General features: G+C 44.7%; 1 long non-coding RNA gene across 4 annotated transcripts in view; it reads right to left on the bottom strand.

Moving 5' to 3' along the window:
* Window positions 1–25,393, bottom strand: part of LOC118079539 (uncharacterized) — a 63,214-nt gene extending 37,821 nt beyond the window's left edge. For 2 of the 4 annotated variants that reach the window (XR_015949189.1, XR_015949191.1), the window contains exons 1-5: window positions 25,234–25,393; window positions 22,048–22,175; window positions 16,287–20,289; window positions 15,483–15,624; window positions 8,123–8,248 (exon numbers count right to left, since the gene is read on the bottom strand). This is a non-coding gene — a long non-coding RNA (uncharacterized LOC118079539). Of the gene's footprint in view, window positions 1–8,122; window positions 8,249–11,942; window positions 12,083–15,482; window positions 15,625–16,286; window positions 20,290–22,047; window positions 22,176–25,233 lie in introns of those variants that run through there. The other 2 variants (XR_015949190.1, XR_015949188.1) reach the window with 2 other exon arrangements.
* Window positions 25,394–25,729: the final 336 nt, after the last annotated feature.

Below are 25,729 nucleotides of genomic sequence, written 5' to 3' on the forward strand. Positions count from 1 at the left end.
AAGCCAATAGGGCATTGCATGCAGTCATAAGGAATAGGTACAGGTAAAGGTACCGCTGACCGTTAGGTCCAGTCGCGGGTGACTCTGTTGTGGCGCTCATCTCTCTCAATGGCGTACAGCTTCCAGGTCATGTGGCCAGCATGACTAAGCCACTTCTGGCAAACCAGAGCAGCGCACGGAAATGCCGTTTACCTTTCCACCACAGCAGTACCTATTTATCTACCTGCACTTTAACATGCTTTCAAACTGCTAGATGGGACGAAACAACAGGAGCTCACCCCGTTTCGGGGATTCAAACTGCTGACCTTCTGATCAGCAAGCCCTAGGCTCTGTGGTTTAGACAACAGCGCCACCTAAGTCCCTAGTCATAAGGACCAGAACCCTGAAAAAAAAAATTTTTTTTTGAAAGCTGGCTGATACCACATCCTGTGATTTTTCTATGGTGGTTTGTTGGTTCAATCTCTTTGAAAAAGGGTTATGGCATCTGTCCAAGATTACGAGCTTTTAGCATCTGAACTAATTTAAATTTTCTTTGTTTGATTTTAAGATTTCATTTGAAACCATGCTCTTTTCCACAAACCACAACACGACGGAAATATTAAGAAATAAAACCAAATCATTAAAAAAACACAAAATAATGTTTTAACCCTCCCCCCCAAAAAACCACCCTCACCCTAATATTCATAATACTTTTTGTGTGCGCATAACATAGCAGACTCCTGCCAACCTAGCAGTTCGAAAACACGTCAAAATGCAAGTACATAAATAGGAACCGCTACAGCGGGAAGGTAAACGGCGTTCCCATGTGCTGCTCCGGTATGGCAGAAGCGGCTTAGTCATGCTGGCCACATGACCTGGAAGCTGTACACCAGCTCCCTTGGCCAATAATGCGAGATGAGCGCGCAACCCCAGAATCGGTCACGACTGGCCCTAATAGTCAGGGGTCCCCTTTACCTTTATATATAGTGGAAAGAGAAGAACCAGCAGTTCATTCTTTTCTGAATCTTATTTTTTCTACCTTTCTCTTTTAATCTCTTTTTTACTATATTTTCTTTATGTCTCTCCTTCCCCTTTTTGTGTTTTTATTGTATTTAGACATGTATTCATGTGGTTAAAAAAAGGGAAAAGAATAACAAGTTTTCTATTTTTCTCTGTGAATCTTAATGAAATCTTAATGAGCCACAGCAGGACTTGATTGAAAACTAAAATAAAACTGGGGTTTGGAGATGTGAACTACAGTATCTCCTGGAAAAGTTTTCTATTTTTCTCTGTGAATCTTAATGAATTTATTAGAGAAAAATACAGGATAACTTGAAATACATCAGTGATTTGATTCCGCCTCTCCTCTTAACACAATACATGATGTCAACATTAGAAGGCCAATTGATTTTTTAAAGCTTCCCTATGGCTCTGCTCTTGTCAAGCTTAGTAAGACCAAAGCAAAGCATTCTGATTGTTTTACTTCCACTATCCTTCACGTAACCAAGGTTTAATTTTGTTTTGTTTTGCAGAAAAACCCTCGATGTTAGCATGTGTTTCCTAAGGATAGTATTAACAACTGCAAATGCTGTGCCACAGCAGGACTTGATTAAAAACTAAAACAAAACTGGGATTTGGAGATGTGAACTACAGTATCTCCTGGAAAAGTCCCCAAAGAACCTCAACTTCTATTTTAACTATGTCAAAATAGAGTGCCGGAGAGGGTTCTTCCACCACTGATCTGAAGGCAGCCCTGTATTGGGACGTTTTTGATGTTTTATTATGTTTTTATTTGTTTTGGACGTCGCCTAGAGTGACTGAGTAAACCAGCCAGCCAGATGAGTGGGGTATAAATAATAAATTCTTCTTCTTCTTCTTCTTCTTCTTCTTCTTCTTCTTCTTCTTCTTCTTCTTCTTCTTCTTCTTCTTCTTCTCTACATTTCCCTGTAATCTATGTATTTTTGGAACACATTATTTGGTTTAATGAAAGCATCAAATCACCAAGTAAGAATTCCAACACTATGATCCTATGAAAACCTGGAGGCTAGAGACAGATCAAAATGTATTTAATGTATTTTTAATCTTCTTTTGAAAGCCTCTTTTTTTGGAAGCTGGTGAAACCTAGCCAGATAGGCGGGGTAGAAAGAATAAATATGATGATGATCATCATTATCAGGATTGTTGCTTCAGATTCCAACAAGAGATTCTATCCATAACGAGCAAGTCGTATTCAGGGAATGTGATAAGCCTCAATGTTGCTTCACCTGGGGAACAGTGAGTTTGTGTATGTGATCACTTAGGAAGCAGAATCCGTTAGGCACCTGTGGCGACATGACTGCATTACCACACCGGATTAAAAAGCAGATCCTAAGTTCACAGAAGCAAATGGTGAGAAAACTATATATAAAACGTGGGGCAAGGTTCAGATTCAGTCCCCAATGTCTCTCCGGGTAGGAAAAGCTGGACAATTATTAGCAGTCAAAGTAGAGAATACTGAAATAGACAGAAGAAAGCTCTGTTTTGGGATATGTATAAGGAAGTGCCATATGTTCATATGCTGCCTCATTTCCAGGCCCTGTCTAGGTAAATTAGGAACCATAGGAGAATATATACTGTAGGTTCAAGGTTAGAGAATAATAGAATCACAGATTTACAGAGCCGAAAGGGACCACAAGAGTCATCTAGTCCAACCCTTTGCAATGTAGGAATCTCTCACCCAACACGGGGCTCAAACCCACGACCACAAGATTAAAGGGTAACATCCGAGGACTAAGTGTCTGTTGACCCAGCTGGTTTTGCTCTGCTGGCCCCTTCCTCCTGACACGTTCCGCATTTGAGCCATTAGCGTAGCTGATTTTTTGTTGAATAATAATACTAATAAATGATGTTTTTGAGATATTATTAAGACTTTTGACATAGGTTGCCATGTGTCTTGATTTTCCTGGATATTCCCGCGATTTTCAGCGAGACTCTGCTTCCGGCTGCTGCATTCTGGCAATGTCCAGCAAATTCCGAATGCAGGGCGACCCTATAGCTGCTACAGAGAATGTGATGTATGTTAGAAGTAAAAAACTATGAGCAGTTTATATGGGAACTGAATAAATTCAGACAGATCTAGGACAGGTTTTGAATTTATTTATTGCATAAAATTCATAAACTGCTTGATTGTAGAAAACCTCAAAGCAGCCAATGCTCATGCGACTCCATTACTTGAAGGCAGAGAAGCAAAACGTATTCTCAGATCCTTGTTACTGAAAACAGAGGGAGCAAGGACAATGATATCAATGTATTCTCACTGCGAGAAGCAAAGCTACAGGGAACCAGGCAGAGGGCCTTCTCGGTAGTGGCACCCGCCCTGTGGAACACACTCCCATCAGAGGTCAGAGAGATAAACAACTACTTGTCATTTAGAACATACCTAAAGACTGCCCTGTTTAGGGAAGTTTTTAATCTGTGATATTTAATGTATTTTAATGTTTGTTGGAAGCCGATGGGGCATTGCATGCAGTCATAAGGAATAGGTAAAGGTAAAGGTACCCCTGACCGTGAGGTCCAGTCGCGGGCGACTCTGTTGTGGCGCTCATCTCTCTCTATGGGCTGAGGGAGCTGGCGTACAGTTTCCAGGTCATGTGGCCAGCGTGACTAAGCCACTTCTGGCAAACCAGAGCAGCGCACGGAAATGCCGTTTACCTTCCCACCACAGCAGTACCTATTTATCTACTTGCACTTTAACATGCTTTCAAACTGCTAGATGGGACCAAACAACAGGAGCTCACCCCGTTGCGGGGATTAAAACTGCTGACCTTCTGATCAGCAAGCCCTAGGCTCTCTGGTTTAGACAACAGCGCCACCTACGTCCCTAGTCATAAGGACCAGAACCCTTAAAAAAAATTTTTTTTTGAATGCCGGCTGATACCACATACTATGATTTTTCTATGGTGCTGTGGCCTAAGCAGAGGCCAGCAGAGGTTGACAGAGCTAGATGGAAGAAGACTTCTGCTATATCCAACCTGGTGCAATGGAGGTTATAGCCTTAGCTACTCAACAGCTGCTGCATGTAATTGAATATTGTAATGCACTTGCCAGCTTAGCCAATGCACTGGGGGTAGAGATCCAAGTATGTTTTGAGGGGAAACACTAACTAAGGACTCAGCTACACAGCTGCAAATAAAACGTTTAAAATGTGTTGTAAAATGTGATATACATATGTGACATTAGATGGTGAAAGTGAGCTATGCAAAAATTCAATGAATTTTTCCAAACATTCTTTTTTAAAAAAAGAAAGCATTTTCACAGCGTTTTTTAATATGTGTGTAGATTCCACCTAAAATAAATATTCTGAGAGAAAATGCTCAAGAATATTAGTTTGGGAGAAGTCGTCTTTTTTTAAATGTGAAAACAGACAAGACTTCTGGATGAAAATAGCCAAAGTTGGCCTGCTCTGGAAATAGATTATTAAAAGCCACACTGAATGATTGACACAGACCATTGCTGTTCTCGTCTCATACAACTATAGTGAACAAACAGGCAAAACAGCTTTTCCAAAGGCATCTCCTCAGGGAGTTTATACTCAAGTTTGCAGCTAGGGTTGGGCAGATCTGTCAATTCTCCAATTTAAATCCAATTTTCCATTTCCTCCTGTCTTTTGTTCAGTTTTCCACGCTTAGCTACGTTTACTCAAAAGTAAGCTGCTCTCCCTCCTAGTTCTACAGAGTTGCTGAAAATTCCCACCTTTCCAGCTCCAGCCTAGCCACTGACCACCCCCTCCTCACGGTGCTCTTCCATCCCGTAAAAGGGGAATAGGACATTTCGGGGTGTGTTGGCTAGTGGAAGACTGGCAACATCTGCCTCAGGGAGCACTTACGGACGTATGCAGCAGACTTCGTCTGGCATGCATTTCCCAATTCTTATCCAGCTAGGCTGCCACATTCTCTTCATGCAGCTTCCTTTGGCTTTTCTACATTCTTCCTTTGATTTTGGTGGGTGAGGTGGATTAGAAACTGTTTCTGAAGTGGGCAAGAAAGAAAAATGTTGGTTCGCTTCGAGTTAGGGTTCCTTGCCAGCTACAGCGTTTTAAGCCTGTTCTCTGCTTTCTGCAGCCAATCAGAAGCCGCGATTTGGTTTCCGAATGTTTTGGAAGTCAAACAGACTTCCTGAACGGATTCCGGTCGACTTCAAAGGTATGACTGTATAAATGTCCAAGGGTCGATCTTTATAATACTCAGTGTCAAAAACAAGATATCTGGTTATTTTACATTTAAATAAAGAAATTATTGGTTCAATCTCTCTGAAAAAGGGTTATGGCATCTCATCTGTCCAAGATTATGAGCTTTTAGCATCTGAACTAATTTAAATTTTCTTTGTTTGATTTTAAGATTTCATTTGAAACCATGCTCTTTTCACAAGCCGTGACAGAAACATAAAGAACTAAAACCAAATCATTTTGAAAAACGAAACCCTCCCCTCCCCCCTAAACCACCCCCACCCTAATATTCATTATACTTTTTGTGTGCGCATAACATAGCATACAGCAGTGCTTCTGGGAACTTTGCCATTGGTAAGAAAACCCCTTCCCCAACCAGCCTTACGGCTCTATGCTGCAGCTCAGCACCAAGATTTCAGAAAGCATCACCAACACACAGTGGGCCAAGTTCATAGCCTCTTCCAGTATGGATGGAACTGAGATGGGAACCTAACAGCATATGAAGAAGCGTGTAGAACAGGGGTGTCAAACTCAAATTCATCGGGGGCCGCATCAGCAATTTGGTCACCCTCAAAGGGCCGGTTGTATCTGTAGGACTATGTGTCCACTCTTTATTATCATAAATTATTGTCACTTTTAAGCAGAATAATAAGCAGACCCCCCCTATCATAGAATCATAGAGTTGGAAGAGACCACAAGGGCCATCCAGTCCAACCCCCTGCCAAGCAGGAAACACCATCAAAGCATTCTTGACATATGCCCATCAAGCCTCTGCTTAAAGACCTCCAAAGAAGGAGACTCCACCACACTCCTTGGTAGTAAATTCCACTGCCAAACAGCTCTTACTGTCAGGAAGTTCTTCCTAATACTGTTGTGTTAGAAAAATCTGGAGTACTGTATAATGTCCAGATCTCACCCTCATCCTTCAAGCAACTCCAACAATGAGTCCAGCTGGCAAACATTCACAGAATTCACAGAAACATATAAATAGAAGGAAACAGTTAGTGCTGGACTTCAGCTCCCATCTACAGACTGCTGTTAACGTGCATGAATATTAAAACATGTTGTGCATATTTATTTATGTGTTGCTTTGATATCCCACCTTTCTTCCTAGGAGCGGTATCTACCCGAGATTCATTTTCAACTGTTGCTAATATATTATTGACCAAATTTAACGTTTTCTAAACAAAGACAACAAAAATCACCCTCTTTGCTTAAAAAAAAAATTGGTGCAGGACAGAATTATTGCAGAGGCTTAACTGAATACTTATTGGGAACGCCTGAAGAGCCTTCAACAATCTGCAGTGGCGGGTTGCAGGAGAAATGTCATTCTTGGGGGCAAAGGAGAGATGATTCTGGGGAGCCCCTCCCACCTTTGGTTGGGACATGCTCTGCACAGAGCTTCTGAAAGAGGGCGCACGGCAGACTACAACTCCCGTCAGCCAGCGCAAATAGAATTAAAACAATGTATTCAAAAGATCTATTAGAAATACAGATAATAGCAACAATAAAAATACCACAGCGCTAGCCCTTTCCTCAAAACACAGTCAGTTCCCATCTGCCAGCAGGGAGGGAGCCCATCTAGCTTCCCTAGGCAGGGAGTTCCAAAGTTCTCTGGGAGGACTAGAGACCTTTTTTGAAAAATGAAAGCTCAGCGTCTGGGGTTGGGGAAGAGGTTGGGTTGGGGCAGCCATGGAAGGAGGCTCCTCTTCACGGGGGTCTGTCTGTGGCTGCTCAAGAGGGAGGCTTGGAGAGGGGGATTTATTTGGACAGCAGGTTTCAGAGCTCCAGCAGGTGCCCCCAGCAAAAGGGTTGCCCTTTGGCTTGATGGGGAGGGCTTTCTCTTGCAGGGGATGAAAGACCCACAAGGTACACATACACACACACACCCCTCTGCATCGGTCATCTAGCCCAACCCCCTGCAATGCAGGAATCCTGGCAGCAACTCCAGGCAGGGCTGAAAGCTGGAGAGCTGTTGCTGCCAACCAGTGTTGGCTGCACTGAGGGAGATGCGCCCCAGCCAGCCAGCAGGATCCAGCACGGCAGCTGCGGCAGCAGCAGGAGGAGGAGGCCTGTGTGCTGTCCCGCCGCCCGGAACTGGCTGCTGGAGCGCGGAGCGCCCAGCAACTCAGAGCGCCGGGCGGAGCGCTGGAGCCAGAGGACTCGCCTCCACCCGGCTGAGGAAGCCTGCCATCCCGGCGCCCTAAACCGGCTGCTGGTGCGCGCGCAGCGCCCAGCAGCTGGGAGGATCCAGCAGCGCCGGGCGGAGCGCTGGAGCCAGTGGACTCGCCTCCGCCCGGCTGAGGAAGCCTGCCATCCCGGCGCCCTGAACCGGCTGCTGGTACGCGCGCAGCACCCAGCAGCTCGGAGGATCCAGCAGCGCCGGGCGGAGCGCTGGAGCCAGTGGACTCGCCTCCGCCCGGCTGAGGAAGCCTGCCATCCCGGCGCCCTGAACTGGCTGCTGGTGTGCGCGCAGCGCCCAGCAGCTCAGAGGATCCAGCAGCGCCGGGCGAGCGCGGGTGAGCGACCGAGCGGCTGCACGGGGGAGCGGCCGCGCCGGTGAGCCGGCGGGCGGGCCAGCGGCGGGCCGCGGGCCACATCGCAAGGGCAGGCGGGCCGGATTTGGCCCGCGGCCCTTGTCTCTGACACCCGTGGTGTAGAAGTTCTGGATGAGCCATTTCTTCGCCCCAGCACCTTCTACAGATCAGGCATGTGTAACAGGCACAAGAAGTTGGCAAGCTAATTTTTCACTCTGGTCAGCAGCATTCCTACTCTTTGTGCTCTGTATGCAAATATGCTATTCTTTTTTTCCTGACAGATACATTAAAATGTCTTAAAAGCCAGCCCGGGTTTGGCTTTGGACTGGAACCTCTCCAAACTGGCTTAGATAAAAAGAACCAATGGACAAAACAGGGCAGGAGATTCATCTAGAATTCTTACTTTGTATGCAGCACCATATGTCTAGGTTACCACAATGTCCCTCGCGATCTTCTTCTATTGTGCAGAAGCCCACATAGCAACTGCCACCAGCCTCGAGACATGTCGCCTCTGATGTCAGTGGAACTGCTGTAGGAAAAAGAACAAGTTGTCTTCTCATTGCCATTCCTGCTAATAGCAGACTCACCTGGTGAGTGCCAATAGCCAAATAATGGAAGGGGCTATGGCTGGAGCACTGGACAGGGGCACCCCAGCCTGTAACTTGTGGGTGCAATCCCCACTTCTTCCCTCTCATACTGAACTTGGTTGACCCCTTCCCCTATTGGAAACCACCCAAATAACAAGAGAATGATTTCCGAAACTTCTCGGGCAGCCTCACATAGAGTACATTCCATTAATCCAGTTTTGAGCTTACCAATGCATGGAATATAATGGTGTAGGTTTCATCATTATCAGGATTGTTGCTTCAGATTCCAACAAGAGATTCTATCCATAACGAGCAAGTCATATTCAGGGAATGTGATAAGCCTCAATGTTGCTTCACCTGGGGAACAGTGAGTTTGTGTATGTGATCACTTAGGAAGCAGAATCTGTTAGGCACCTGTGGCGACATGACTGCATTACCACACAGGATTAAAAAGCAGATCCTAAGTTCACAGGAGCAAATGGTGAGGAAAACTATGTATAAAATGGGGGGCAGGGTTCAGGTTCAGTCCCCAATGTCTCTCCGGGTAGGAAAAGCTGGACAATTATTAGCAGTCAAAGTAGAGAATACTGAAATAGACAGAAGAAAGCTCTGTTTTGGGATATGTATAAGGAAGTGCCATATGTTCATATGCTGCCTCATTTCCAGGCCCTGTCTAGGTAAATTAGGAACCATAGGAGAATATATAGTTTCAAGGTTAGAGAATAATAGAATCACATATGATCAGGAAAAATGAGGAGGTGAAAGGAATTGCAGTAGGCGCAAAGCAATATAAGTTAAAAGCCTTTGCTGATGACCTAGTATTGACATTGCAGGAGCCAGAGATAAGCGCTATGAGAGCGCTAGAATTGATCCAGGAGTTCGGACAGCTGGTAGGATTTAAATTAAATAAAACAAAGACTAAGGTTTTAGGCAAAAATTTAACAACAGACGAAATTAAGAATTTGCAAAACATTACAGGTTTGACTTTTGTGAAAAAGGTGAAATACTTAGGGGTGAACATGACAGCCAAGAATATCAACCTGTTTAAAAATAATTATGAAAGTCTGGAAAGAGATAAAGCATGATTTAGAAGGATGGTCAAATTTAAAGTTGTCTATGATGGGCCTTATCTATGTTATAAAGATGAATGTATTGCCAAAAATGTTATTTTTATTCCAAGCATTACCTATTGTTGACAATGTTGCATGTTTTAAAGAATGGCAAAAGGTACTGTCAAAATTCATCTGGCAAGGGAAAAAACCTAGAATTAAATATAAACTCTTAACGGATGCTAAAGAAAGAGGAGGTTTCTCCCTACCAGATTTGAAGCTATACTTTGAAGCAGCAGCCTTTTGCTGGCTAAGAGAATGGTTTGTTTTAGAAAATGATGACATACTTGACTTGGAAGGGCATGATAATGTGTTTGGATGGCATGCATATTTATGGTACGATAAGGTCAAAGTTCATAGAGGCTTTAAAAATAATATCATTAGGAAAACTCTGTATAATGTGTGGAACAGGTATAAAGATTTGTTAGAACCAAAAACACCCAGATGGATTTCACCGGCAGAAGCTAAAACTAAAAAAAGATTGAATATGTCAACAAATTGGTTGAGATATAGGGATATCCTATTGGAAGACGGTGATCAGATAAAGCTAAAACCATATGAGGTGTTGAAGAGTAAAGTAAGTGACTGGTTTCAATACTATCAAATCAATGAAATGTTTAAAATGGATAAAAAAGTTGGTTTTCAAATGCAAAAGTCTAAATTAGAAATAGAATTGTTAGATTCAAAAAGTAAAAATTTATCAAAAATGTATAATGTATTGTTGGAATGGCATACAAAGGATGAGCAAACAAAAAGTGTGATGATAAAATGGGCAAATGATGTGGGGCACAACATCATGGTGGAGGATTGGGAAAGGTCATGGAAGCAAAATATGAAATTTACCACGAGTACAGTCTTAAAAGAAAATTTAATGAAAATGATGTATAGATGGTACCTGACTCCAGTAAAGCTAGCTAAGATTTATCATAAACAAGACAATAAATGCTGGAAATGTAGAAAACAAGAAGGTACTTTCTTCCACATGTGGTGGACGTGCCCCCAAGTGAGAGACTTCTGGGAAAAGATTTATAATGAACTGAAAAAAGTGTTGAAAAACACTTTCGCTAAGAAACCAGAGGCCTTCTTACTTGGGATAACGGGGGATGATATCCCCAAGAAAGACATTGTTTTCTTTTTGTATGCCACAACAGCAGCAAGAATATTATTGGCAAAGAATGGGAAGAATGAAGAATTACCAACTGTGGACGAATGGCAGAAGAAGTTGATAGAATATATGGAACTGTCTGAGTTGACGGGGAGACTTCGAGATCGGAGTGAAGAAGCAGTGGAAGAAGATTGGAAGAAATTTAAAATTTATTTGAAAAATAAGCACGTAATAGATTGATTTAATGATAGTGAGGGAGATATAAGGAGGTTGTAGATAACACAAGGGTTTGAAAATATGCATTGTTAGAAGATAAGGATATTTTAATTAAGAAGTAAGATATAGACTGAGTGTTTAAAGGATAAGATATAATAGATGTAGTAAAAGGATAATATTGAAGCAAATTTAGAACTCATATAAGATTCAGAATTTACTAAATATGAAATATAAAGAAGCGCAGCAGGAGGTGGGAGAGGAAGTCAATAGATTAGAAATAAGGTTTATAAGTAATAATTTTTGTTTTGTATTTTTTGTATCTTTTTTGTATTTTGTATTTTTGTGTTTTCTATTTTCTATTTGTGTATGTTTTTGTATGTTTTTGTTGTTTGATAAAAATCTCTAATAAATACATTTTAAAAAAGAGAGAATAATCGAATCACAGATTTATAGAGCCGAAAGGGACCACAAGAGTCATCTAGTCCAACCCTTTGCAATGTAGGAATCTCTCACCCAACACGGGGCTCAAACCCACGACCCCAAGATTAAAGGGTAACATCCAAGGACTAAGTGTCTGTTGACCCAGCTGGTTTTGCTCTGCTGGCCCCTTCCTCCTGACACGTTCCGCATTTGAGCCATTAGCGTAGCTGATTTTTTTGTTGAATTGTCTTTCTCTTATGTCCATTAAAAACCATGCATTTTGCCATCTATACTCTTGAAGTCTTGCCTGCTTGTTTTGACGAAGGTGGTTTGTGGAGGAGTTCTTTCTGAGTACATCTATGTGTGGCGGGGGTGGGTGGGTAAAGAAGTCAAATTGATGCGAAAATGCAGAGGACCAGACTGAAGACTGGAGAAATGAGGAACCTATGTAGACAGATTTGCCTGACCCTCAGCAGATGGCAGCTGTAGTCTCAAGCATTTTCAAGGTTTCATGAAAATTTTCAAATAATAATAATAAAAATAAATAATGATGTTTTTGAGATATTCTTGAGACTTTTGACATAGGTTGCCATGTGTCTTGATTTTCCTGGATATTCCAGTGATTTTCAGCAAGACACTGCTTCCAGCTGCTGCATTCTGGCAATGTCCAGCAAATTCCGAATGCAGGGCAACCCTATAGCTGCTACAGAGAATGTGAGGTATGTTAGAAGAAAAAAACTAAGAGCAGTTTATATGGGAACTGAATAAATTCAGACAGATCTAGGACAGGTTTTGAATTTATTTATTGCATAAAATTCATAAAATTCATAAACTGCTTGATTGTAGAAAACCTCAAAGCAGCCAACTCTCATGCGACTCCATTACTTGAAGGCAGAGAAGCAACACGTACTCTCAGATCCTTGTTACTAAAAACAGAGGGAGCAAGGACAATGATATCAATGTATTCTCACTGCGAGAAGCAAAGCTACAGGAACCAGGCAGAGGGCCTTCTCGGTAGTGGCACCCGCCCTGTGGAACACCCTCCCATCAGAGGTCAGAGAGATAAACAACTACCTGACATTTAGAACATACCTAAAGACTGCCCTGTTTAGGGAAGTTTTTAATCTGTGATATTTAATGTATTTTAATGTTTGTTGGAAGCCGATGGGGCATTGCATGCAGTCATAAGGAATAGGTAAAGGTAAAGGTACCCCTGACCGTTAGGTCCAGTCGCGGGCGACTCTGTTGCGGCGCTCATCTCTCTCTATGGGCTGAGGGAGCTGGCGTACAGTTTCCAGGTCATGTGGCCAGCATGACTAAGCCACTTCTGGCAAACCAGAGCAGCGCACGGAAATGCCGTTTACCTTCCCACCACAGCAGTACCTATTAATCTACTTGCACTTTAACATGCTTTCAAACTGCTAGATGGGACCGGGGTTCCGGTTTCCGCCTGCAGGAATGTCTGACCTGTTTTCCATCCCTCCGACCTTCATAACGAATTTGGCGGTTGCTAGGGGAGTAAATGGCAACCCCCTTACCTCTCCGGGGGTTACGGAGAGGGGCCGCTGGCCCGCGATGCCCCCTAACCCACTCCGACTGTTAAAGCACTTATGAGGAATGTCGGAACTCCCGGACGCTAACCTGCATGGCGGGGATTTCCATGATTAAAGAAGATAATTAGGCTTAAAACCATGGACATACTTCAGAAGGAGGGGCAGAAGCTCTGTTTACTGCCGAGGAATTTATGCTGCTGAGGGTGAGGAGTTAAAGGCTGTATTTTATCTGGAAGGAGGATTGATGGGGACGGAACGCAAGAGAAGTGAGTCTTCTTTTTATTTTTTGCATATGAGTTACTTCGTACCTTCCCAGACGTGATGTCCTGGCTTGTTTGGAACGATAGAGAAATAAAAGATATCTGTGTGAGTTGAACTTTATAAACTGTTGATACTGAGTATATTTTTTGAAGATGTGGAGTTGCTGACGAGAGAAGCCCCCCTCTAGCCGGATGGGAGGAGTGCCTGGAAAGCGTTCGGAGGATTTATGAGATGTGACGCACTTTGAATTTGAACAGCGACCTGAAGCTAAGTTCAGCTATAGGGCAAGGAGAGCCACTAATTTATCAAGACTCTATGCAGAATGTGATGGCTGGATCTTCTGCCTGGAAAAGCTGTAAATTTCATAAAGATCGTTAATCTACATAGTTATGAGAAGAAAACGAAACTGATTTTAGTTTTCTAAGATGGCGCTGCTTCGTGTTGAAAGACCGACGCAACAGGGACGCTCCAGACCAAGAAGATTTATGGGGAGGCTGGACTGACTAACTCACACAGGAGAAAGTACATATGTAAAATCTTGTTTGATATTTATCTCAGCAGCTGGGAAAAAATCAGTGAAAGAGGAAAACATCTATGTGATTGTAAGGGAAAGATCGGGACTATTATAGACTTTGAGTGATGATTTGGACTTTAGAAAAAAGACGGCAGTGGGCAGTTGCGAGGAATCCCCAATTTCTTGAAGCATGGGAACCCCAAAAATTTTAGATGATTTGGCATAACATTGGGTTTGATTTATATGTATTTGTATAATTTGAAATAATGGATGTGATATAATTGTTTTTAATTGGAAAATTAATAAAAATATATCATAAAAAAACAAACTGCTAGATGGGACCAAACAACAGGAGCTCAAGCCGTTGCAGGGATTCAAACTGCTGACCTTTTGATCAGCAAGCCCTAGGCTCTGTGGTTTAGACAACAGCGCCACCTACGTCCCTAGTCATAAGGACCAGAACCGTTAAAAAAATTATTTTTTTGAAAGCTGGCTGATACCACATCCTGTGATTTTTCTATGGTGCTGTGGCCCAAGCAGAGGCCAGCAGAGGTTGACAGAGCTAAATGGAGGAACACTTCTGCTGTATCCAACCTGGTGCAATGGAGGTTTGGGTTACAGCCTTAGCTACTCAACAGCTGCTGCATCACTACATTTTTTTTTAAATAAAGCATTTTCACAGCGTTTTTTAATATGTGTGTAGATTCCACCTAAAATAAATATTCTGAGAGAGAATGCTCAAGAATATTTAGTTTGGGAGAAGTCGTCTTTTTTTTAATGTGAAAACAGATAAGACTTCTGGATGAAAATAACCAAAGTTGGCCTGCTCTGGAAATAGATTATTAAAAGCCACACTGAATGATTGACACAGACCATTGCTGTTCTCGTCTCATACAACTATAGTGAACAAACAGGCAAAACAGCTTTTCCAAAGGCATCTCCTCAGGGAGCTTATACTCAAGTTTGCAGCTAGGCTTGGGCAGATCTGTCAATTCTCCAATTTAAATTTAATTTTCCATTTCCCCCTGTCTTTTGTTCATAGCTGCCAAATTATCCCCTTTTTAAGGGATTTTCCCTTATGCTGAATAGGCTTCCTCGCGAGAAAAGGGAAAACTTGGCAGCTATGCTTTTGTTCAGTTTTCCAAGCTTAGCTACGTTTACTCAAAAGTAAGCCGCTCTCCCTCCTAGTTCTACAGAGTTGCTGAAAATTCCCACCTTTCCAGCTCCAGCCTAGCCACTGACCACCCCCTCCTCACGGTGCTCTTCCATCCCGTAAAAGGGGAATAGGACATTTCGGGGTGTGTTGGCTTCCCGTGTGGGCTGTAATAATTTGTTATTATTTTAATCATAATCATAATTTATTATTTATACCAGGGGCCCCAAACTACGGCCCCCGGGCCGGATGCGGCCCAATCGGCCTTCCAATCCGGCCCGCGACGACTCCCGCCGCCCGCTGCCGCCGCCCGCTCTCACGGCACGCGGCGCAGCGACGATCTAAAAAATCGGCAAAAAATCGCCGAAAATCCTTTGTGCGCATGCGTATGGGCCTCTCCCGACCCGGAAGAGGTCATTTCTTTTGCACTTCCGGGTCGGGGGAGGCCCATACGCATGCGCACAAGCGATTTTTGGCGATTTTTTCCCCGCCCGTGTGCGTGTGCGCATGCGCACGGGCGCGCACTCCCCCGCCCTCCGGCCCGCTGCGCGCGCACTCCCCTGCCCTCCGGCCCACCGCGCGGTCGGCGCGGCGGGCACCGGCCCGCCGCGCAGAAAGTCTGGGGACCCCTGATTTATACCCCACCCATCTGGCTGGGTTTCTCCAGCTAAATATTATATTGACCATGGGAGAGTGTGGCAGATCACTGCCAGTTTTTGAAATGGGATGGTGGGTCACAACTTGTCGGACGTTGGATGTGCCTGCTTTAGCCCATCCTTCACCACCCTGGGTTTGATGGGAATTGTAGTGGAAGACTGGCAACATCTGCCTCAGGGAGCACTTACGGAGGTTTGCAGCAGACTTTGTCTGGCACGCATTTCCCAATTTTTTTCCAGCTATTCAGGCACTTCTCCTTCATGCACCTCCCTTTGGCTTTTCTACATTCTTTCTTTGTTTTTGGTGAGTGAGGTGGATTAGAAGCTGTTTCTGAAGTGGGCAAGAAAGAAAAATGTTGGTTCGCTTCGAGTTAGGGTTCCTTGCCAGCTACAGCATTTTAAGCCTGTTCTCTGCTTTCTGCAGCCAATCAGAAGCCGCGCTTTGGTTTCTGAATGTTTTGGAAGTCAAACAGACTTCCTGAACGGACTCCATTCGACTTCAAAGGTACGACTGTATAAATGTCCTAGGGTCAATCTTTATAATACTCGGTGTCAAAAACAAGATATTTGGTTATTTTACATTAAAAAGAAAGAAAGAAAGAAATTGTTGGTTCAATCTCTCTGAAAAAGGCTTATTGCATCTCATCTGTCCAAGATTATGAGCTTTTAGCATCTGAACTAATTTAAATTTTCTTTGTTTGAATTTAAGATTTCATTTGAAACCATGCTCTTTTCCACAAGCCATGACAGAAACATTAAGAACTAAAACCAAATCATTTAAAAAAACAAAATAATAAAACTTTCACTTTGAACCCTCCCCTCCCCCCAAACCACCCTCACCCTAATATTTATAATACTTTTTGTGTGCGCATAACATAGCAGACAGCAGTGCTTCTGGGAACTTTGCCATTGGTAAGAAAACCCCTTCCCCATTATAGCAGCATTGCTGGTTCTTTCAGTGCCTGCCACAATCTAAGCAAACCTGTACAATACCTGAATCCTTTAGCAGGAAGAGGAAAGAAAAGAGGAAAAAACCAGAGATCAAGTAGGAGAACTTCATGCCCGCTTCGATTTGCTGGAAATTCCGAGATCGCACAGAGGAGGGAACAGAAGGGGCTCCTCATTTATAGGTCACCGAACGACATCAGCGCCTAGAGAGAGAGAGAGGAGGAGTTTGAGGTACATCCATGTAAAGCAAAGGTGGGGCCACATTTCCTTCTGAATGACTTTCTGGGGGCCACAAGCCAGTGGTGTGTAGGGGCAGAAACCCTGTGGCCAAGTTGAATTATGTGCTTCAGGACTTGATTTAAGGCCCCTGCCCATAGATGGCAATCTGTAAACATCCCCTGAGGAAGCCATTACTAATAGACCATGGCATTCAGGATAAAGCCTCAGAGATAAGGTGTTCTTTTAAATGTCTGCATATATATATACCTATATATCTATATCTATGCATGTGTGTGTATTCAAGCATGTTGTTCCTGATCAGTTGAAAGCATTTTGGGAGGGAGCCCATTTGCTAGATTTACCCATTTGGAATAAAACCCACTTGGCCTAAAGAGTTTGAGAAAGAGGCTGCAAGGGCTGGTGCTCTGGGCCCCCAGGGGAGGCACACTGGTCCATATGGTCTGAGGGGCCACTAGCCACCCTCCCTCACAGGACCACAACCAAACAGGTGGGCAAGCAGGGGACAAAAGCAGAGTTCACCTGCCTGGTTACTCACTCAGTAAGAGCAGCTCGAAAGGGAAACACTTGATGAGGTGGAAAAATGGCAGCATATATGATGACCTGCCACCATTCCTTCAGGAATTGCAGGGAAGAAAACATGCCTGGCCCCGTGTACCATCTTGGGGTAGAATAGTGGGGAATGGCTGTACAGTCATACCTCGGTTTAAGTATGCTTCAGTTTGAGTACTTTCAGTTTAAGTACTCCGCGGACCCGTCTGGAACGGATTAATCCACTTTCCTTTACATTCAATGGGAAAGTTCGCTTCAGGCAAAGTACGCTTCAGGTTAAGTACAGACTTCTGGAACCAATTGTGTACTTAAATAGCTGGTACTGGAAATAAAGGGCATTTGGAGGGAAATCAAACTGACATCCACCAGTAGTGGATGCAATCTAATTGATTGTCTTTCTGTCCACCTGACTCCCCCTCCCTCTCAATAAACTCCTTCCTGCATTTGACAATATATTGTCCCCAATTCCAAATGCACAAACGCACAAACACACAGATATACAGTAATACCTCGGTTTAAGTATGCTTCGGTTTGAGTACTTTCAGTTTAAATACTCTGCGGACCCGTCTGGAACGGATTAATCCACTTTCCTTTACTTTCAATGGGAAAGTACCCTTCAGGTTAAGTATGGACTTCCAGACCCAATTACACTCATACTTCGGGTTAAGTACGCTTCAGGTTGAGTACTCTGCGGACCCGTCTGAAACGTATTAATCCACTTTCCATTACTTTCAATGGGAAAGTTCACTTCAGGTTAAGTATGCTTCAGGTTAAGTACAGACTTCCGGAACCAATTGTGTACTTAAACTGAGGTACCACTGTATAGCTGAAATGGGTTTTAAGCAAGGCCGCACTTCAGTGGTAGAGTACAATGTTTGTATGAGTGAAAGGTCGTAACTTCGTCCTATCCGTCTGCAGGTAGGGGTCAGATGAAACTCCTGTTTGAAAATCTGAAGAGTTGACACTATTCCAAGTAAGACAACACTTGTTAGAAATGATAAAGTCGCCTTTTCACTCAAATCTGCAGTTGCTAAAAACCTCAGGCATAATGTTGCTTTCATTCACATAAAGATACAGGTAAAGGACCCCTGTCAGTTAAGTCCAGCCAAAGGCGACTATGGGGTTGCAGCGCTCATCTCATTTTCAGGCTGAGGGAGCTGGCGTTTGTCCACAGACAGCTTATCAGGTCGTGTGGCCAACATGAATAAAATGCTTCTGACACAACGGGACACCGTGATGGATACCAGAGCGCATGGTAACGCCGTCTACCTTCCCTCTGCAGCGGTACCTATTTATCTACTTGCACTGGCGTGCTTTCAAACTTGGCAGGAGCTGGGACAGAGCAATGGGAACTCACCCCGTCAAAGGGATTCGAACCACCAGCCTTCTTATCGGCAAGCCCATGGCACCACCAGTGTCCCTGTGATAAAGATACATGGCTACAGTGACTAGGCAGCCTCAGACATGTAGGATTGCGTTGAGGGGGGCGCTGCATCAAAGTTCCAGCACCTCCCCCCTGACACCTGTCCTGGATCTGGCTGCTCTTAGCAGTACTTCACTTTTCTTTGCCCTTGCTTCCTCTTGGCACCCTGTGCTCCTGTAGTCTCTGCTGCACCTTCACCCAGCCCAGGTGGCTCCATCCGCCTCTGTGCTCCAACATCTCCAGAAAACTTTCTTGTATCTTGCGCTGAACTTCCTCAAGTCAGCCTTTCCCCATCCAGTTTCATAAGGGGAGCCTGCAGGGTCAGGCCATTGGCCCACCTAGTCTAGCATTCTGCCCATGGGAAGTCTGCAAGCTGGACATGAGCCCAACAGAACTCTGCTTCCCTACGATTCCCAGATACTGGTATTCAGAGGCACAATACCTCTCACAGTGGAGGCACAACACAACCATCCTGTTAGGTGCCCCACTGTTGCTGAAAGACCTACATTGGCTCCCAGTACGATTCTGAGCACAATTCAGTGTTGGTGCTGACCTTTAAAGCCCTAAATGGCCTTGGCCCAGTATACCTGAAGGAACATCTCCACCCCCATTGTTCTGAGATCCAGCTCCGAGGGCCTTCTGGCATTTCCCTCCCTGCCAGAAGTGAGGTTACAGGGAGCCAGGCACAGGCCTTCTCAGTGGTGGCGCCCGCCCTGTGGAGCGCCCTCCCATCAGGTGTCAAGGAAATAAACAACTACAGTATCTGACCTTTAGAAGACACCTGAAGGCAGCCCTGTTTAGGGAAGTTTTTAATGTTTGATGTTTTACTGTGTTTTTAACATTCTGTTGGGAGCTGCTCAGAGTGGCTGGGGAAACCTAGCTGGATGGACGGAGCATAAGTAAATGAATGAATGAATGAATGAATGAATGAATGTTGGAATGACTTCCCCTCCACTCTATTTCACATATATACTGATGGGACTATGCTCCCTGCATGTAATCCAGATTGGAGTGGTTCTGGAGGAGGAGAGGAGGAGGAGGAGAGGAGGAGTTTGGATTCAATATCCCACTTTATCACTACCCGTAGGAGTCTCAAAGCGGCTAATATTCTCCTTTCTCTTCCTCCCCCACAACAAACACTCTGTGAGGTGAGTGGGGCTCAGAGACTTCGGAGAAGTGTGACTAGCCCAAGCTCACCCAGCAGCTGCATGTGGAGGAGCGGAGATGCGAACCCGGTTCCCCAGATTACGAGTCTACCGCTCTTAACCACTACACCACACTGGCTCACTGGAGAACTCAACCCAGTGTGCAATAACTTTGAAAAAATGGTAAAGTCGGGGATGGGGGAAAGGGGTTGAAAAGATAATGGCTAAATGTTGCAACAATCACTTCAAATGCCTTTTTATTTTATTTTAATTTAGTTTAAAGATACTTATGTTTATTTTTTAAAAATAAATCACAAGAAATGGCACAATGTACAGACTTGTGGGACTGCACTGCAAGGAAGGTAAAAAGAGGGGGCAAACCCTGTGTCTTTTTAAATTGGGTGAGCAGGACAGCAGGTGTGTTTTCTGCCTGAAATGTGAACATCTGTGTGGAAGAGTTTCTCCAGGGCACTTTGAAATAAAGTTGCTCATTCAGCTGTGGGACTGCACAGAGACACAGAGACACAAAGAACAGTAGGTGCTCAAATGCAAGATTTTTAATTAGCAGAAGAAGGAAAACATCCACCATAGAATCAGCTCCATTAAAAGCTCAAATGCGTAGCGAAGGAGGCTGCAGAGGCCGGAAAATGTTCAGGCTATGGATGTCCAAAAGGCTTTACCCTGCCACCACCTGTGCGAGAGAGAAAACATTGTCAGATTCTGCAGTTTTTAATGCTGTATTACATAGATAATCAGGAATAAAAAGCTGAACACATTCAGATGCAAAACACAAACACACATTTTAATATAAAGAAAAAGAGGAGAAATACATTGATACGTGGCTTATCCTTTAAATCATCCTGTGGCTCGCCAGATGTTTTTGGAGTCCACCTCCCATTGGCCAGTATGGCAAGGGATCAAGGGTGAGGGAGACCTGTAGGCTGGCAACGTCCGGAGAAAAACAGATCGGCCTTTCCTGATCTGAATAGGTTCTGAGCAGGATAATTTGTTGTTTGCCCCTTAAAAATACTGACTAAATTTGTTGGGTGGTATATTGCAGGCATGGCCAACAGGTAGATCGGGATCTACCGCTAGATCCCCAGGACGTTTCTGGTAGATCCCGGGTAGATTGTGGGTTCTTTAGTGATCACCAGTGATCACTAACTTTGTTGGGTGGTATATTGGATTGGATGTAGTGAATATATATATATATATATATATATATATATATATATATATATATATGACAGATGAAGAATCAGAAGTTCATTCCTTTCTGAATTTTATTTTTTCTAATTAACCTCTCTCTTTTAACCCCTTTTCTACTCTATTTCTTTCTTTTTCTTCCTTTATGTATTTCCTTCCCCCTTTTTGTGTTTTTATTGTATTTAGATAAAGTCCTTGTGTGGTTAAAAAAAGGGAAAAGCATATTTAGTTATGTATTTTTCTCTGTGAATCTTAATAACATTTATTAGAGAAAAATACAGGATAATTTGAAATACACCAGTGATTTGAATCCGCCTCTCCTCCTAACACAATACAGCATGTCAACATTAGAAGGCCAATTGGTTTTATTAAAAAACAAACCCCCCTTCCAGTAGCACCTTAGAGACCAACTAACTTTGTCATAGGTATGAGCTTTTGTGTGCATGCACACTTCTTCAGATTTTTTAAAGCTTCTCTGTGGCTCTGCTCTTGTCAAGCTTAGTAAGACCAATGCAATCCATTCTGATTGTTTTACTTCCACCACCCTTCACGTAACCTAGGTTTTGTTTTGTTTTTTTTGCAGAAAAACCCTCGATGTTAGCATGTGTTTCCTAAGGATAGTATTAACAACTGCAAATGCTGAGCCACAGCTGGACTTGGTAGAAAAACTAGAACAAAACTGGAGTTTGGAGATGTGAACTATCTCATGGAAAAGTCCCAAAATGATCTGGACCATTTTGTCTTCCTCTTCTGTTACAGATCATAACTAGAAGAGCAGGAGAGAGAGTTGTCCAGGAGATTGGGTGGCCCACCCAGCCTTACGGCTCTATGCTGCAGCTCAGCACCAACATTTCAGAAAGCATCACCAACACACAGTGGGCTAAGTTCAAAGGCTCTTCCAGTATGGATGGAACTGAGGTGGAAACCTAGCAGCCTATGCAGAAGTATAAGAAGTTCTGGATGAGCGATTTCTTCGCCCCAGCACCTTCTACAGATCAGGCACGTGTAACAGGCACAAGAAGTTGGCAAGCTATTTTTTCACTCTGGTCAGCAACATTCCTGCTTATTGTGCTCTGTATGCAAATATGCTATTCTGATTATCCTGACGGATACATTAAAATGTCTTAAAAGCCAGCCCGGGTTTGGCTTTGGACTGGGACCTCTCCAAACTGGCTTAGATAAAAAGAACCAATGGACCAAGCAATCCTGACAACAGGGCAGGAGATTCATCTAGAATTCTTACCTATCTTCTGCAGCACCATCTTCTTGGGTTACCACAATGTCCCCTGTGATGTGTGCCTCCTGGGCAATAGCCATCATAGCAGCTGCCACCCATCTTGCGACATTCGCGCTCTGACGTCTGCGCAAGTGCTGTGCAAAAGAAAGAACAAGTTGTCTTCTCATTGTCCTTGCTGCTAATAGCAGACTCAGCTGGTGAGTGTCAACAGGACTGTAGCCAAACCAATGGAAGGGGCTGAGGCTGGAGCATTGGAGGCACCTTCCCCTACTGGAAACCACCCAAATAACAAGAGAATGATTTCCTGGTCTTCTTGGGCAGCCTCACATAAAGGACATTCCATTAACCCAGCTTTGAGGTTACCAATGCATGGAATATAATGGTTTGGCTTTCCGTGTCCAGGAATGACCATAGCTAACAAACCAGGTGAAATCGGTAAAATACACTCCTGGGCACAGGGGGGTATTTGGGGCTCTATTGAAAAAGATACATCCAGGAACATCCCATTCTACACATTTCTCCTCCACAGGGACTGCACCATCCTGAACAGTTAACCTTTCTTTCTCCTGGACATGGGAATCACCCACCCAAATGAGCCTTCAAACAGCCTACAAAGAAAGTTTATTGCCCCCCCTCCATCCAACCACCATTGAAAGTTGGGTAAGCAAAAATTAGCAACTTGAAAATCGCCTCTGGGCTTCTAGGACTGATGGAATATTGAGTTATTTTGTTGTTTACTTGCACACTGTCCACAAAACTATGCTCTCTGGGTGGTGAATGGAACCATGAAAACACAAACATTCATCTACCGTGTTTCCCCCTTTTTAAGACTTATAACTTTTTTTCCTCAAAAAAACACACAGTGTCTTATTTTCAGGGGATGTCTTTTTAAAAAAAAATTATTACTGTTTTTATTACAGTACTTGTATAATACAGTATTACAACTTGTGGCGGGCTGGACCGTGTGTGTGCGCACACACACACACATACACATACGCCCATGCCTTCCCTCCCTCCCCGCGTTCAGATGGAGCAGGCTGGGCTGGGGAGGGGGCACCCCGTCGACACTGGGTCTCAGCTTGCGCTGAGGGGCCGCAGCCACCCTGTCAGGAAGGGCCCCTATCCCGGGGTGTCCATGACCGTGCTGCTAATGTGCCACCGCCAAGCAGCACAGAGGAGTCCTCCTCCTCCTTCTCTTACTGCTCCTTCTCCCTCCTCGCAGGCTCTCTGCTCCGCAGCGCTGCTGGGCTCTCCAAGCGTTCTGCACTGCAGCAGCCGCCGGTTCTGGGCTGCAGCACGTGCAAATGGCCCGGTAGGTCGGGTCTCCACACAAGGCGCCTTCGCCGCCGTAGCTGCAGGCTTCCCGCCGGGGCCGCCTGCAAAGCGCCACGCCGAGGCTCCCCGGGAGAAGGCGTGCAGGGGCTGAAGCCAGAGGCAGCGGGGGGCATATTCCGGCCCCGGTGATGTCAGGCCTCCCCATGGGACCGGGAACGGGAACGGGACTGGGGGGGGGAATCTCGCTCAGCTTCGTCACTCTCCCGGACAGCAGCAGCAGCGAGAGGAGTGCACGCTCGTCCCTGGCGTCACAGCCTCAAGCGCAGGCTGGGGAAGAGGAGGCGAAGGAGGCGCGCTCAGTGCGGTGGGGGCTGAGGCATGGTGGAGTGCCCCGAGCCTCTGGGAGCCGGCAGGAGGAGGAGGAGGCTTGCCGGGTCGTCACCCAGCAGCGTGCGCAGAGTACCCCGAGCCTCCGGCAGCCAGCAGCAACAACAACAATCCCAGAGGCTCGGGGCGCTCCACGCACGCTGCTGGGTGATGACCCGGCAAGCCTCCTCCTCCTCCTGCCGGCTCCCAGAGGCTCAGGGCACTCCACCATGCCTCAACCCCCACTGAGCGCGCCTCCTTTGCCTCCTCTTCCCCAGCCTGCGCTCGAGGCCACGGTGCATGCAGCCGCCTGCTGCCCAGCCTTTTTGTTCTCCTAACCCCTCCGTCTTGCCTACCTCGAGCCTCACATTGTTCGCCTCTTCGCCCGCAACTCCCTCCCGAGACGCGGAAAGCTGCTTCGCGCAGCGGCATCCGCCGAAAAGCAGTGTGACTCTCGCGCCCCCTCTCCTTCCCCCCCTCAGGAGTCCAGCGCAAGGTCCGGCACTGAGCTCTGCCTGCGGGGGCCCCGGAGGATCCGCGCACACCCTTGCCTCCCCCTCGGTGGCCCTGTTCGGCGGCAGCCCACGCCGCTTGCCAGACATCCCTCTTCGCTGTGACTTCTTTCTCTGCTTCTCCTCCTCTTGCCAGCATGCTGGGTCCCACTGGCTGGCTGGGGCACTCAGCGGTCTCGCTCCACGGAGTATGGCTTATTTTCGGGGTATGGCTTATATTTCCTAAACGCTTAAAATCCTGCTATGGCTTATATTATGACTACGTCTAAAAATAGGGGAAACACGGTATGCAGGATGTTGAAACCATGGGCATTATTAAGTCTAAGGTACGCTTGCTCTTGAGAACGTTAGTCTCCTAGGAATTTTTTCATTGGATTATGGGCTCCCTATTTAGGAAGAGGAAGAATAATAATATTTGTTTGTTTGCCCTCCCCCCTCTGACTAGGTTCCCCCAGCAGCTTTCAACAAATTAAAAGACAGTAAGACATCCAATCTTGCTTAGCTGCCTGGTTCCTATAGAGCAAGTTTTAATAATAATAATAATAATAATAATAATAATAATAATAATAAATTTTTATTTATACCCCGCCCTCCCCAGTCAAAACCGGGCTCAGGGCGGCCAACACCAATAAATTACAATAAAACATAAAAAGCAATTAATTAAAATACAATATTAAAATTTAAAATGCAGCCTCATTTTAAGTAGTCCATAAATCCAAGCCATGAGGGAGGAAAACACAGGGGTCAGACTAAGTCCAGCCCAAAGGCCAGGTGGAACAGCTCTGTCTTGCAGGAAATCTATGTCTGGACTACATCTCCAATCACACATGGTCAGTGGTCATGCTGGCTGAGCTTCAAGGGAATTGGAGCCTCAAAACATCCAAGGACTCATTGGTTGCTCACCATGCTACAGAGCGTGATAGCAGGCAATTGCATATTCTCCCGAAGTTCCCATTTAGGGATCCACTATAGAACTGCTTTGAGCTTTACTACAATCAAGTGGCATATAATTTTTTATGAAATAAATAAATAACCTTACCTGGAGCAGCCATCAGCACAAAGAAGAGAACAGCTGTAAGGAAGGCAAAGATCTTCATGACTGAAAGATTGGATGGTGTTTCAAGAGAGGGCGGGATGGAGAGATGCTCGAAATGTCCTTGTATTTATATGGCAAAGAGGAGCATGTTACACAATGGGTTGGACATCTTGTGGGTACTGTGCAATGTTTTGCTGCAGTTGCCTATTACCACAATTAAGATAAAGATTTCCCTAGATAAGTTGGGAAAGGATTCATAAGGAAGTTACAACCTGAAGACAACAGCCTGTTGCCTGGACATTACTTGTGATTACGGAATTGATGTTAATCAAATTATGTTAATTCCTAGTTTTATGTTTCTTTTCCAAGTCTTCCCCACCTTCCTCCACCCTAGAATTCTTAAAAATTGGCAGGCTAAAATTAATCAATTTCAAGGGATGTCCCAAAGAATCTCAATAGAGTTAAATCCTTAGCTAAAGACAATTATGCAAACCTGAAA

The sequence above is a fragment of the Zootoca vivipara genome, chromosome 3, assembly GCF_965207765.1.
Source record: "Zootoca vivipara chromosome 3, rZooViv2.hap1.1, whole genome shotgun sequence".
NCBI lineage: Eukaryota > Metazoa > Chordata > Lepidosauria > Squamata > Lacertidae > Zootoca > Zootoca vivipara.